Raw genomic sequence first — 14,482 nt, 5'->3', positions numbered from 1 at the left:
GAGAGGGAGATACCTGAGGTTTATGATGCAGAGCTTACATATTAAGTTGGTTTCTATCGCCTGCGTGAAAGGGTCCCCTTAGAATCTTACTGGTCACCAACAAAACAAAATGAAACAAGACCTCACAGAAGTGGTAGCCCCAAGCACACTGTTCTCTGCCCTTCAAGCCAGAGGTGGATTTTACTGGTTCTTTGGGACAGGTGGTTTCACTGGAATAATTTAGGTCTCATCAAAAAGGCAGATTCCTGGTGCCCGCCCCAGCGATCCTGCTCAGGTGATTCTGTGAAAGGAACATTATTCTACTTACTCAGTCGGTGACTGGCAGCTTACACAAGCTTCCTGCACCCTGTGAAGCCATTTCTGATTCTTACAAGGCAAAAGTGATCTGTCTTCAACCAAGAATCTTTCTTTAGAGCCTTAGCAAGAGAAGAGTTCCTAACTCTTGTTCCCAACTGCCTAGAGATTCTAGAATCCTACTTCTTGGGACTTGGGTGATCACTGCGTTCTGGGCCTTCCTTATCTTCTTTTCTCTTCTTCCTCCACAACAGCCCTCCTCACTGCTCAACTCAGCCAGGGCTTCCCTTTCAAGCACAAGCTCCTCTCTCAGGCAACAGTCTCCAAACGTTATCACAAATCCCATCAATAAAGAAATTTGAGCCCGTACCCCCAGTAGGTATATATCAAATTGTAAACCACACTCATGCTCTTCTGTACTAATGTTCCATAAATTAGAAACATATACAGAACTAAAATTTGAAAAAGGATGAGATAGAGGTGAAATTAGCCCTTAAAAGTTGTATTAAAAGTCCAAAATATCTTGCTATAATTTGTTATTGTTAATAAAATATTTTTAGCGAGATCAGCAACACCCGACTGAAAAATGGACGAGTGATCTGAACAGACATTTCATCAGAGAAAACATGAAGGTGGCAAATAAGCATGTAAAAGATGGTTAACATCTTTTGCCATTAGGGAAATGTAAACTAAAACCAAAATGAAATACCGCTTCACGTCTCTTAGAATAACTAAAATCAATCAAACAGACAATCCGCAAAGACAATGAGGCTGTGGGTCAGTGAGAAGTCTCATTCTTCACTGGTGGAATGCAAAATTGTATAGTCGTCTTGGAGAACAGTTAGGCAGTTCTGACAAAGTTGAACATAGACTTTCCAATTACATCAACAATCACACTTCTGGTATTTATCCGAGTGAACTGAAAACTTCTGTTTGCGTGAAAACAAGTTAGCCTATATTTCTAGCAACTATTCATAATCATTGCAAATGGAGGCATCCAGATGTCCTTCAACAGAAGAGTGTATGCAAAACTCGGCATATCCATTCAGTGGAATACTACTCGACAATAAAAGCAACGAGCTACGGGTCCCACAACACGGATGAATCTCAAGTGCATTTTGCTAAGTAAAAGAAAAAAAAAACACAAAAGACTATATGTTACAGGATTTCACTTATGTGACATTATGACAAAGAAAAACTATGGGATTGAAAATAGATCAGTGGTTGCCAGGGGTTAAGGGTGGGGTTGACTACAAAGGGAGAGCACAAGGGAAATCTGAGGTCAGTGAAACCATTCTTTGTGGTACTGGGGGAGTGAATACATGATTCTGCATATTTTTCAAAACCCGCTGAACTGTGCACCACAAAGAATGAGTTTTGCTGTATGCAAATTAAAAAAAAAATCAGTCCAGATGTTGGGGGGAATCCCAAGGTGGAATGCGGACTGTGACAAACCTGTGTTCCAGATGTTTGACATAACCTCACTGAAGGGGGTGGGAAAAGAGTTATTGATCTAGATAATTTTGGAAAACAGTGTTTTCGCTGGATGCTTAAGTCTAAGGCCAAAAAGATCTGTGTGTCAACACTGTACTATAGTTAGTAAATTAGTTTCGCATAGGGGTAAGACTTAGCAATTCTAAAACTATTTTACATGTTTACTAGGATTAAATAAATGAGTAAGTAAACTATGAGTAATGGGAGCCAGGTTTCACACTCTCAGAAGAAGTTACAAATAAATAAAAGAGGAAGTCTAGAATGAACCCCGTGGTGCTGGATTAGAGTCAGAGATTATCTATCTATCTATCTTTCTATCATCTATTACCTATCATCTATGTATCTCATCTATGTATCTATCATCTATATCTATCTATCTATCTATCTATCTATCTATCTATCTATCATCTTCAGATAGATATACACATATGTATACACACATACTTATATTTTCCCCTATCTTTAATATCTTTTAGCTTTGATAGAGAAATAAATGTAGGTATGTGGGTATACATGGCTTAGTATGTATACATTTATTTCTTAACTTTGGCTTCTGAGAGGACCTAGAGGATGTGACCCTCAGTAACAATGAGCACACTCAGGACCCAGATCTTGCTTCTAGCACCATTCTCCAATGAAGGAAACCAGGACTTCTTGGAAAATTGGCTGACTCCAGGACTGGGGCATGGAGGACGAGCCTGCCTGGAGCATCTTATTAGTATTATATTAAGGAAGTGCTTGGGGTTCCCCAGGTGGCTCAGTCGGTTAAGCGTCTGAATTCAACTCAGGTCATGATCCCGTGGTTTGTGAGTTCGAGCCTCGCGTCGGGCTTTGTGCTGACAGCTCAGAGCATGGGAGCCTGCTTCAGATTCTGTGTCTCTCTCTCTCTGCCCCTCCTCTGCTCATGCTCTGTTTCTCTCTGTCTCAAAAATAAATAAAAACATTAAAAGAAATTATATTAAGGAAGTGCTGAAAAAGAGAGAGATGAAGAGGGATGGGGTATTATATCCAAGGAAAAGAGGAGTCAAACTGAAAGGACATTAGTGGCCAAAGCTGGAACAATTTGAACCACCAAATAAATAAGTATAGTATTGGATTATAACTCGGAAAATAAAATAAATATCTATGAGTGCATACTGATATAAATAAATGATTGGATAAATAAATATATGGGGAGAAGGGAAAAATCTTACTTACAGAAGAATTTAAAATAATCTATGTGGATAATCTCCTTCCAGGAAATGGAGCTTAATTCTCCTCCCTTTGAGTAGGGGTTGGATTTAGTGACTTGTTTCCAACAGGCAGAGTGTGGGAAGGGGGAAAACAGAAACTTTATAATGGAGAAACCTGGTGGACCTCACCTTAGCCAGTGTAGAAGGTTAACCTCATCAGGGAGGAGTCATGTTATAGGATGTAATGAGAGGGACATTTGACCTCTGTGGTTTTCTTCCCCAACATCTACAAGCATCATCTAATCATGACAAAATAAGTCAAACCCCAGATGAAGGACATTCTACAAAATACCTCATCGATACTCTTCAAATGTGTCAAAGTCAAGAAAAACAAGACTGGGAAAATGTTACAGACTAAAAGAGAGTAAGAAGATATGATGATGAAATACAAGGTGGTATCCTGGATTGGACCCTGGAATCAAAAAAAAAAAAAAAAGGCAATATTGGAAAATCCAGTGAAATCTGAATAAAGCCTATATTTGACGCACTGTGCCAATGTTAATTTCTTAGTTTTGACAAATATGCTGTGGATATGACAGATGTTAATGTTAAAGAAGCTGAGTAGAGGGTATATGGAGACTCTCTGCTATCTGGGAAACTTTTCTCTAAATCTAAAATTGTTCCAAAATAAGTTTAAAAATCTGCTAGTTCACACACTGCTCATAGCCACTTAGAAAAGTTGAGCAAACGTGAAACATTTGTGTGATGTTGTGATTTATAATAAGAAATATATATTTGGTCTTCATTCTGCTTCTGGCACAAAGCTAAAACCCTTGGAATTTCCTAAGTGATAAGAGTGATAAATGCGTCTTGATATTTATAACAAATCCCTTTCATGTTAATGTTTATGTTTATGAGTTTATGTTAATGAGGTGACTTTTGGAGAGCACCAAAGGATAGGGCTGGTTGCCAGCAACCCCAACCATGCGATTAGGAGACTGGAACTTTCGGTACGTCCCCTCCCCGCCACCCCCACCCCCCCAACCTGCCGACCTCCCAGAGCGGAGGGAGTCTGGAAGTGGAGTCCAATCCCCAATGGCCAATGATTTCATTCATTGTGCCTACGTCATGAAGGCTTCACAAAGACCCAAAAAGGATGGGGTTTAAAGAGCTTCAGGGTTGGTGAACTGCAGGAGGTGGCATGTCTAAGAAAGAACATGAGGGCTCTGCACCCCTTCCCACACGCCTTCCCCTATGTATCTCTTCCATCTGTCTCTTCTTGAGTTTTATTCTTTTATAATAAACTGGTAAACATAAATGTTTCTCTGAGTTCACTGAGCTGCTCCAGGATATTTATTGAACCCAAGGAGGGGGGTCTCTGGAGCCTCCAATTTACAGCCAGTTGGTCAGAAGTGCAGATGACAGTCTGGGTTGTGACTGGCATCTGAAGTGGAGGGCATGTTGTGGGACTGAGCCCGTGACCCGTGGGACCTACCTGGAGGCAGATAGTGTCAGAAGTGAGTTAAAGTGTGTGACACCCAGACAGGGTCTGCTGAGCATTGGAGAACTGCTTGGTGGTGTTGGAAAAACACACACAAACACATATATTGAACTTACTATTGTAAACTAAAACTGATTAGTTTCTAAATTCGACAACCCTTTTATTACTTCACCAGCGAAAAACCCAACAAACACGTGGCAGAAAAGATTTTCAAAATCACTCTTCTCGTTACAAATTATTGCGAAGATCCTACTATTTAACCGCCTCATTTCAATAAAATTAACCATACTGACTACTAATTCTATTACCCTTACTAATAAGTCTGATCTTACTTAAGTTTTTATAAAATGGGACCACACGGGTGATATCCTATGCCATCTAAGCTGCCATGGATTGAAATAAGCTGACAGGAAGGAATGGATACACAATTTTCAACCCACTTATCTGTGGCCATGTAAAGTAAGAGGAAGGACACAGGGCCATATGGCTTAGCGATGTGATGGGTGGCGACTGGCCACTGGAATTGGAGAGTAACCCATCCTTACGAGGGAGGGGATGGATCCTTTGATTAAAATTCTAAGACTTAGGGTGCCTAGTTGGCTCAGTCAGTTAAGAGTCCGACTCTTGGTTTCGGCTCAGGTCATGATCTCACAGTTCATGAGTTCGAGACCTGTGTTGGGCTCTGTGCTGACAGCACGGACCCCGCTTGGGATTCTCTCTCCCCCTCTCTCTCTGCCCCTCCTGTGTGCTCTCTCCCTCTTTCTCAAAATAAATAAACTTTTAAAAATATTCTAAGACTTTCTCTGAATTTTTTTTTCTCTATTATTTCTCTGAAGTAATAAGGAAACAGGATAAAACCATTTTCTTTACATTTTTTTTTGGTTCATCGTGTTTATATTGTGTGTGGTTATTTTTAATTTCCACTTCCATGTATAGGAGGGAAACATTTTTATGCGTAGAAGAAACTGGTAAGGGTAAGAATGCAAGGTCTGAACTCACTCTTCAGAGTCTGAACCTGCCAACTGCTACTTGTTACTTTAAATTCTCTGTGCCCCAGTTGTGTCGTCTGTCAAATGGGACGATAGCAGCATTTTCTTCAATAGGGTCGCTACGAAGCCAAGTAAGATAATACATATAAGCTGTCAGAATACTGCCTCACACATATGAGCTCACTGTATGCTCGTTATCATCATCATTTTTAGGGATTACAATGTTGATGACTTTTTATTACCACGGTGAAGAAAATGAAGTCTTAGGTAAATGCAACAAGGTGGGTTTGGTAGTTATTTCGGTGAAGAAATATGGGAACATTCAGCATAAAGCTTCATCCATTGGAAAGGTACAGAGGTATCTTTTAGTTAGAGTTCTTAGCCCAGAGCTTCTGGGGATCTGAAAATCTCCAGCGATTGTACGCAAAATGGGAGTATTTGTGTGCATTTTCAGGTATAGACTCCAAATTTGACCAGATTCTCAAAAGAATCTGGGGCTTCCAAAATATTAGGAACTGCTACTTTTGAGCCAGCACAGTCAAGGTTAAACAGCTCTGCCCCTGAAACACTTTCCCTCTCCTGGAGACCTGGGCAGGGATAGGATACAAATCCTTTGTCTTTCACGCCACACTCATCGCGCACTGGCTCTTTTATTGTTTCTATTCTTTGACCTTTTTGACATTTGCTGAATGCATAATGAGAGCTCTCTAATGTTCCAAACACTCTAAAATTTGGGGGTCATGGTTTGGGACATTAGAATAGCATTGGTTCCCGCATGAAACACACATTTACTAAACTTTGTGGCACCCCAAGAATTTCTTCATTCATTCATGCTGTAACTTTGGGAGAATCTGTGTGTGTGTGTGTGTGTGTGTGTGTGTGTGTGTGTCTGTGTGTGTGTACGTGCCCGTGCACATTAACATTCAGTCTTTCCCACCCCACTGTTGACACTTTCCTCCCACAAATGCCCACCTATCGGTCGACCTCTTTCTTCTTGCCATCAGCTTTGCAAACCTTCCGCATTTGTACTCATATGTCAACATGTCGTGTCAGAGCCATTTCCAATTTTTTTTAAGTCCAAGATAAATGCAGAAAGAACTTGCACTGTGGCTGAACTCTCCCTAACTTCTTGAAAGGAAAATGTCTGTGTGGCATGACTTTTTCCATCACTTAATCCAACTGTGCACTCCCACAATAAGAAAAATCCGAAACCTAGCAGGCTTACGACGCCTGGCTCCGGTCAGTGGCAAGTGGCTGTTCAGGGCCACACAAGTGAGGTCCGAGGGCCCAGCCAGACTACCTCTAGCCTTCGGTGTGTCCACCAAAGCGAGGGCTCCATCTTTCGCTGGAATCCCGGTTTTGTTGCCACTATTCTGTGAGACAGTAGTCTTATGGGAATGATTCTACGGGTCTCGGTTCCCTTGCTGTCATTTATTTATTGTATCCGAGGTTTGCAGAAATTTGTAAGCATGTGTTTAAAATTCCTGTTGACTTTCATCTCCCTTCTCAGTGCTGGCAGGCTCCAACGGTAACAACTGAATCTTCGGGTGACCTTTCCAGTGTATAATTTAGATCTAGGAAGCATCACAGTAATGAATGTGGATTCTCGAAGTTTATAAATGAAAGACAAACTATTTATAAACAAATAATAAAACCAATCAAAATGAGGTTTTGTTTTGTTTTGTTTTTAACAGGAAGAAACTCCAGAAATGTCATATAGTGCTTCATTTTACAGATTAAAAAGCTGAGGATGATGGGGCACCTGGGTGGCTCAGTCGGTTAAACCTCTGACTCGTGCCCTGTCTCTCTCTCTGTTTCTCCCTCAAAAATAAATAAGAATCACTAAAAAAATATTTTTTTAAGCTGAGGATGCCATCTACAAAATGAAAAGGCAGCCTACTGAATGGAAGAAAATATTTGCAAATCGTATATCTGCTAAAGGGTTAATATACAAAATGTATTAAAAAAAAAAAAAAAAAAACACCTCACACAGGAGCACCTGGGTGGCTCACTCGGTTAAGCCTCAGATTTTGGCTCAGGTCATGATCTCGTGGTTCGTGAGTTTGAGCCCCGCATCGGGCTCTGTGCTCGCAACTCAGAGCCTAGAGCCTGCTTGGGATTTTGTGTCTCACTCTCTCTCTGCCCCTCCCGCCCTCCGCCTCTCAAAAATGAACATTAAAAAGTTAAAAAAATACTCCTACAACTCAATCGCAAAACACTAGCTAATTCAATTTAAACAATGGGCAGAGGATCTGAATAGACATTTTCCCAAAGAAGACGTACAGATGGACAAGAGGTACCTGAAAAGATGCTCAATATCACTCATCATCAGGGAAATGCAAATCAAAGCTACAATGAGATGTTACCTCACACCCGTTAGAGTGGTTCTTGTCAAAAAGACAAGAAATAACAGGTGTCGGTAGGGCTACAGAGAAGAGGAAACCCTCGTGCACTGTTGGTGGGAATGCAAACTGCTGCAGCCACTATGGAAAATAGTATGGAGGTTCCTCAAAAAAGTAAAACAGAAATTCCATATGATCCAGCAATTCCACTTGAGTATTTATCTAACAAAAATTAAAATACTACCTTGAGAAGATACGTGCACCTCCCTGTCATTGCGGCATTATTTTCGATGGCTAAGGCATGGAAAGACCTGAGCGCCCATTGATGGATGAATGATAAAGAAAACGCTGTGTGTATACCGTGAAATACAATTCAGCCATAACAAAGAATGAAATCTTGCCATTTGCAGCCACATGGATGGAATTCGAGGGCAATAAACGAGGCTAAGTGAAATGGGTCAGACAGAGAAAGAAAAATGCTGTATAATCTTACTTATATGTGGAATCTTAACAAAACAGAACAACCCGGTTCACAGATACAGAGAACAGATTGGGTGTAGGGGAGGGGCCAGACGGTGAAGGAGATCAAAAGGCAAAAGCTTCCAGGTATAAAATAAGTCACTGGGATGTAACGGACAGCGTGGTGACTATAGTTAATAGTGTATTGCCTATTTTAAAGTTCCTAAGAGAATTGATCTGCAAAGTTCTCATCACAAGAAAAAAATTCTGTAACAAGGTTATGATGACAGATATTAACGAGACTTCTTGTGGTGATCATTCTACCGTCTGTACAAATACGAAATCATAGGTTTGTACCCCTGAAACTAATATAATGTTGGATGTCAATTGCACTTCGGTTTTGTTTTGTTTTTGTTTTTTTTAAAGAAGAAGAAAAAAGGCTGAGTCCCGAAGTTACCCTGTGGCATTTTAACATGCAACACAGAAGCTCGGCTCCAAGTAAGCGGGCACTAAGTGCTTGTTGAATGAATATTTGTGATGAAGTGACTTGGCATAAGAAAGAGTCTCCAAGTGCCTGGCACTTAGAGCTTATTAATAAGACCTATCAATGGAAACTCAGCGAGTACCATTAAGCCCAGGGACCCAACTCTCCACAAACCAACCCATCTCACTGTGAAATATGACTGCAGTGTTCACTTTCTTCTTTCTTAAAATGTTTATTTATTTATGTTTGAGAGAGAGAGAGAGAGCGAGAGAAAGAGCACACCCAGGGGAGGGTTGGGGGGGGTGAGGGACACAGAATCCCAAGCAGGCTCCGTGCCATCCAGGCAGAGTCCAAAGTGGGGCTCCAACTCACTAACCCTGAGATCACTAACCCTGAGAGCATGACCTGAGTAGAAATCAAGAGTCGGAGGCTTACCCGACTGAGCCACCCAGGCGGCCCTCGCTTTCCTTTCTGGACACAGCAGTGGTGCAGCAGAATGCCAAACAAGACCAGCCCCTCGCTGCTGTGCCTGCTACCCTTTCCACGAGCTAATTGGCAAGTGTACTTCTGCTCACAGTGGCTGACCTTGACTGGGGCATTCTGACCCTCTTCGAAGTAGTCATTTCCTTCCCCCGATCGTCATCAGAGCTCTGGTGCCCCACCCAAACCCCGGAGTGCTCAAAAGGTGGGCTTTCGAGGCCCCCAGTCTGTTCTGGGAGTGGTGGGGAATCAGTCTGATCCCAAGCCACTGCCGCCTGGCCAGGTCCCCATTTTACAGCTACTCCCCATATGCACCGGGCCCCAGGATTTTGCCCTTGGCCTTACATGTCTCACCGTTTTGACAAGAAGATGATGCTGGTCGCAAATCTGGATACGTTTTCGCGGCAGGGTTTATGTCCCTAATGAGGTTGCAAAAGAAAAGTCGGGGATCCAAGATTGCGTTGGAAATCCTACTTGCTAACCCAGATGTGGTAATAATATTTGATATTAACTCAACCAAGCCTTCCACGGTTGTTAAAAATCATGGGCACGTCCAGGGGGTTATTATTTCTCATTTCATCTGGGGATTTGGGGAAACTCTTTTTTTTTTTTTTTTTTTTTTTTTAATATTTTCCCTTTGACCGGTAACCTGGTTTGTGGAGTATTCGAACTTCCCATTTCTGGTTTTTGCACAATCCATGCATTTCCCCAGTCGTTAGCATCTCCAATAAACAGTGGGAGAAGATAGGCCAAAGAGAAGCTCACATCAGCCCACTTTGTCTTTAAGGAAGCTCTTATAAAAGATTTCAAGGGAGAAAATGCTAAAATGATTGGCAAAAATGAGGTTTGGGGTTTCTGCGGATTTAAATTGGTATGCCTTTCCTGTGTCCTACTAGAAAGGATAATAAGATTTAATTTGGATTTTGGCGTCAAGAGACCAGCAACTAGCTTTGGGATTATTACAGGCTCTTTTAGGAGATTAATTGAAGATACTTACTTGGGCCAAGGGAGAATCTGGTCCTTATGTTTTAAAGACACTCTCCTTTGTAACTAATTGCACATAAAAGATGAAAATGTGCTTTCATCTATTAATAAATTAGTACAACTTAATTTTTTTTTCCCATTAAAAAATCCTGCGACATTTTTGCAAAACAACGCTTTTCACTTTTGATAGGCTCTGAGGGCTCAGGTTTGTTTCAGTCCCCCTTTGTTTGTTTGTTTGGAGATAGACCATGTCTTTGACGTCGCGAATGCATGTTCAACGTGAAGCAAAGGCTGGAGCTCTTTGGAAGTCCAGAATTTGGCAGTATTTGGAAAGCCTGAATTTTTTTTAAAATGTAAGAGTGTTTTGAAACGCTGAATTTACTTGGCTTAGAAAATCCAAGGACTAAGTTTGTATTTAGGCATCACTGGCTCCACCTTCGGCAGCCCTGGGTCCTGGACAGAAACCAGGGGAACCATGTGACTCTGGGAGAGAGTCGGGCTGGCACCAGGCTCAGTTTCCATAACCTCAGGGCAAGGTGAGGAAGAGCTGAGCGTCTGAATCGGCCGCAGAATGTGAAATGGAAAATCTAATGCTGGCTCTGCCCCTGCCCCTGAGGAAAATATGCATAGAGCACAGAGAGTCATTGCCCCGAGGGACTATTCCTTGCCTTGGAGACAAAGTCCAAGAGTCGCTTTATTTTTAAGGGTCTAAAATAAGTTCACAGTCGTGCGAGGGAGATGATCTGAACGCAGATCTTTTGTTCACCTTCTTTGCATGTATCACAGGCCCGAGCGTGGCACTTCGTAGGTCGTGGCTGTGCAACGAAAGCTCTTTTTGACTTGCGGTATTAAAGATCCGGAACGTTATAAAATGTCTTGTTTTTCAGATCCTGTTAAGAATCGCAAGAAGGTATGAATTTGAAGCGATTCTCTAAGGGACAGGTTTCTATCTGGGGGGAGATGAACGTCCGTGCGGTTTGGTTGCTTTTCAGGTCCCACAGCACGTGCAGTATATAATCCATAAAATACACATGTACAACAATATTGGGTTTATTTCTCAATACCCTGCTCGGAAACAAAAGGACGAATGGTCTGGTGTTAGGAACTGTGCCGAGGAACAATGTGGATAATATTTTTACTGTAGTTTATACCAGCCTTTGTCTTCGTGGGGAAAACATTCTATTTGCTTTCTTTTATGACTGCCAGCAGGGTGTCTTGGAGAGAACAATATCTTCAGAGTTTTCAGGGCTGGGGAATCCAAGAGCATAAGTAAGGCCAGGAGCTTTGTCAGAACTAACTGCTCCCTCTGCCTCATAAAACTGCTATCTACATCAATCTATGTTTATTTTTTCCTCCTGCTTTTTAATTTGCTTAATGGACTTCAGCTGAAAACTTTCCTCAATGTCTGAGGAAAGTAAAGTCTAATAAACCCCTAAGGACTTAGCAAGCATAGTTCAGCGCTTTTGGATTATTTTGTCTGACTTTCATCTTTGCTGCTGCAGAAACAATGGCTGTGGAGGACCTTGAACCTCACCCCGAAGATTCGGAGCCTGGGAAGCAATAAACCAGATAAGTCACGCTTCCCCGCTCTCTGTTCTCCTTCTCTGCTGTGCCGTTCTCCTGACTCCCCTGGTCTGTCTCTGCCTCTTTCGGTCCTCCTCCTCCTCCTCCTACTCCTCCTCCTCCTCCTCCTCTTCTCCCCCTCCTCCTCTTTTTGGTGCAATTTTATCTCCAGTTTCGTATCATTTGCTTTTTCTGCACTTTCTTTGACTTAATCATAAGCCAGAAAATGACATAGCCTAACTTTTCAGCTCACTGCACCAAGGGCTATAAGGGTTCAGCACGATGAAGGAGATGTTTCTGATGTCTGCAAGAAACTCATACTCCGGCGGAGATGAGCCCTGGACGTGTCGGGGGTGGTGAAAGGAGAAATATCATTTGCTGGGGGATCAGGGAAAGCTATGCTGAGAGAGGTAGGATTAGCTGATGATGCGACGCGGGGTTTTGATGGCAAGACTGAAGGCTGAAGTAGCTGATGTTCTAGAGTTGGATACTCGATCACCTTCGTGAGAAACCGTTGGCTAACTGGCTAAACATCCAGACTATTGGGTTTAGCAGCCAGGTGCACTCAATCAACATTTTTGGGTAGGGACCCAGGAATCTGTATATTCAGCCAATGCTTTCATGGTTCATGAGAAGTTTGCAGAATCACCGACTAAAGCAGTAGGGAGCCTTGAAATTCATAAATCAAAAAAAAATTATTTTCTTTTCTTTTTTTTTACTTTTATTTTTTAATTAAAAAAAATGTACATCCAAATTAGTTAGCATATAGTGCAACAACGATTTCAGGAGCAGATTCCTTACCCATTTAGCCCACACCCCCTCCCACAACCCCTCCGGTAACCCTCCGTTTGTTCTCCACATTTAAGAGTCTCTTCTGTTTTGTCCCCCTCCCTGTTGTTACATTATTTTTGTTTCCCTTCCCTTATGTTCATCTGTTTTGTCTCTTAAAGTCCTCATATGAGGGAAGTCATATGATTTTTGTCTTTCTCTGACTAATTTCACTTAGCATAATACCCTCCAGTTCCATCCACGTAGTTGCAAATGGCAAGATTTCATTCTTTTTGATTGCCGAGTAATACTCCATTGTATATATATACCATGTCTTCTTTATCCACTCATCCATCGAGGGACATTTGGTCTCGTTCCATACTTTAGCTATTGTCGATAGTGCTGCTATAAACACGGGGGTACATGTGTCCCTTCGCAACAGCACACTTGTATCCCTTGGATGAATACCTACTAGTGCAATTGCTGGGTCGTAGGGTAGTTCTATTTTTAATTTTTTGAGGAACCTCCATACTGTTTTCCCGAGCGGCTGCACCAGCTTGCATTCCCCAAATTTCTTTTATTTTTAAACTTTCTTCTGATGCTTACTCTTTTACTTTTTAAATTTTTTAATTTATTTTTTTAATGTTTATTTATCTGAGACAGAGAGAGTGCACATGAACAGGGGAGGGGCAGAGAGTGAGGGAGAGAGAACCTCAAGCAGGCTCCATACCCCTACTCTGTCTTTTAAAAGCTGCGTATTTTAGGGGCACCTGGGTGGCTCAGTCAGTTAAGCATCCAACTCTTGGTTTCTGCTCAGGTCGTGATCTCATGGTTCGTGGGATTGAGTCCCTCCTCGAGCTCTGATAGTGCAGAGAATGCTTGGGATTTTCTCTCTCCCTCTCACTCTACACCTCCCCCACTTTCTCTCTCTCTCTCTCTCTCTCTCTCTCTAAGTAAATCAATAACCTTAAAAAAATGAAAGCAGGGGCGCCTGGGTGGCGCAGTCGGTTAAGCGTCCGACTTCAGCCAGGTCACGATCTCACAGTCCGTGAGTTCGAGCCCCGCGTCAAGGCTCTGGGCTGATGGCTCAGAGCCTGGAGCCTGTTTCCGATTCTGTGTCTCCCTCTCTCTCTGCCCCTCCCCCGTTCATGCTCTGTCTCTCTCTGTCCCAAAAATAAATAAACGTTGAAAAAAAAAATTAAAAAAAAAAAAATGAAAGCAGCATAGTTTAATAGGTAAATATGATTATTTTACACTTATTGTATCTATCAACACATTTGGGCTACTTCCTATGACTTTTCTCGTACCACGTTTTTTTCTTTTCTTTTCTTTTCTTTTCTTTTCTTTTCTTTTTTCTCTTCTCTTTTCTTTCTTTTTTCTTTTTTTTTTTTCTTCTAACTTTCCTGACATCGGTTGAATTGTTAAAGGTTTTTTGTTGTTGTTATTGTTGGTGGTGGTGGTTTTGGGTCTGCTTTTTTGCCCTCTTCGTGTGCTTAAATATTACAGCTTATAATGTTTCGTTTTTAGGTAAAATTTGTTCAACTTTATTTTACATTTCCCCAGTGATATCTTAAGTTATCCAGTGCCTCTGTCTTCCTCCCAAACAGGACAAGTGCTATTACTAGGATGGCATGTTTTATATATTTTCCATCTTACCCCCTATCTTCATATTGTTGCCATCTGAATTTCAGGGCTACCTCTTCAAAAGCAAAATACAATCAGGACACCTGGCTGGCTGTCAGTTACGCATCTGACCTCGGCTCAGGTCGTGATTTCGTGCTTCCTGAGTTCGAGCCCACATCGGGCTCTCTGCAGTCAGCACAGAGCCCATTTCGGATCCCCTGTCCCCCTCTCTCTACCCCTCCCCCACTTGCGTGTTTTCTGTTTCCCTCAAAGTAAATAAACTAAAAAGATTATTAATATTTAATTAACACTAGTGAGCTCTATCAACT

The sequence above is a fragment of the Lynx canadensis genome, chromosome B4, assembly GCF_007474595.2.
Source record: "Lynx canadensis isolate LIC74 chromosome B4, mLynCan4.pri.v2, whole genome shotgun sequence".
Taxonomy (NCBI): Eukaryota; Metazoa; Chordata; class Mammalia; order Carnivora; family Felidae; genus Lynx; species Lynx canadensis.
Note: the sequence above shows the minus strand (reverse complement) of the source record.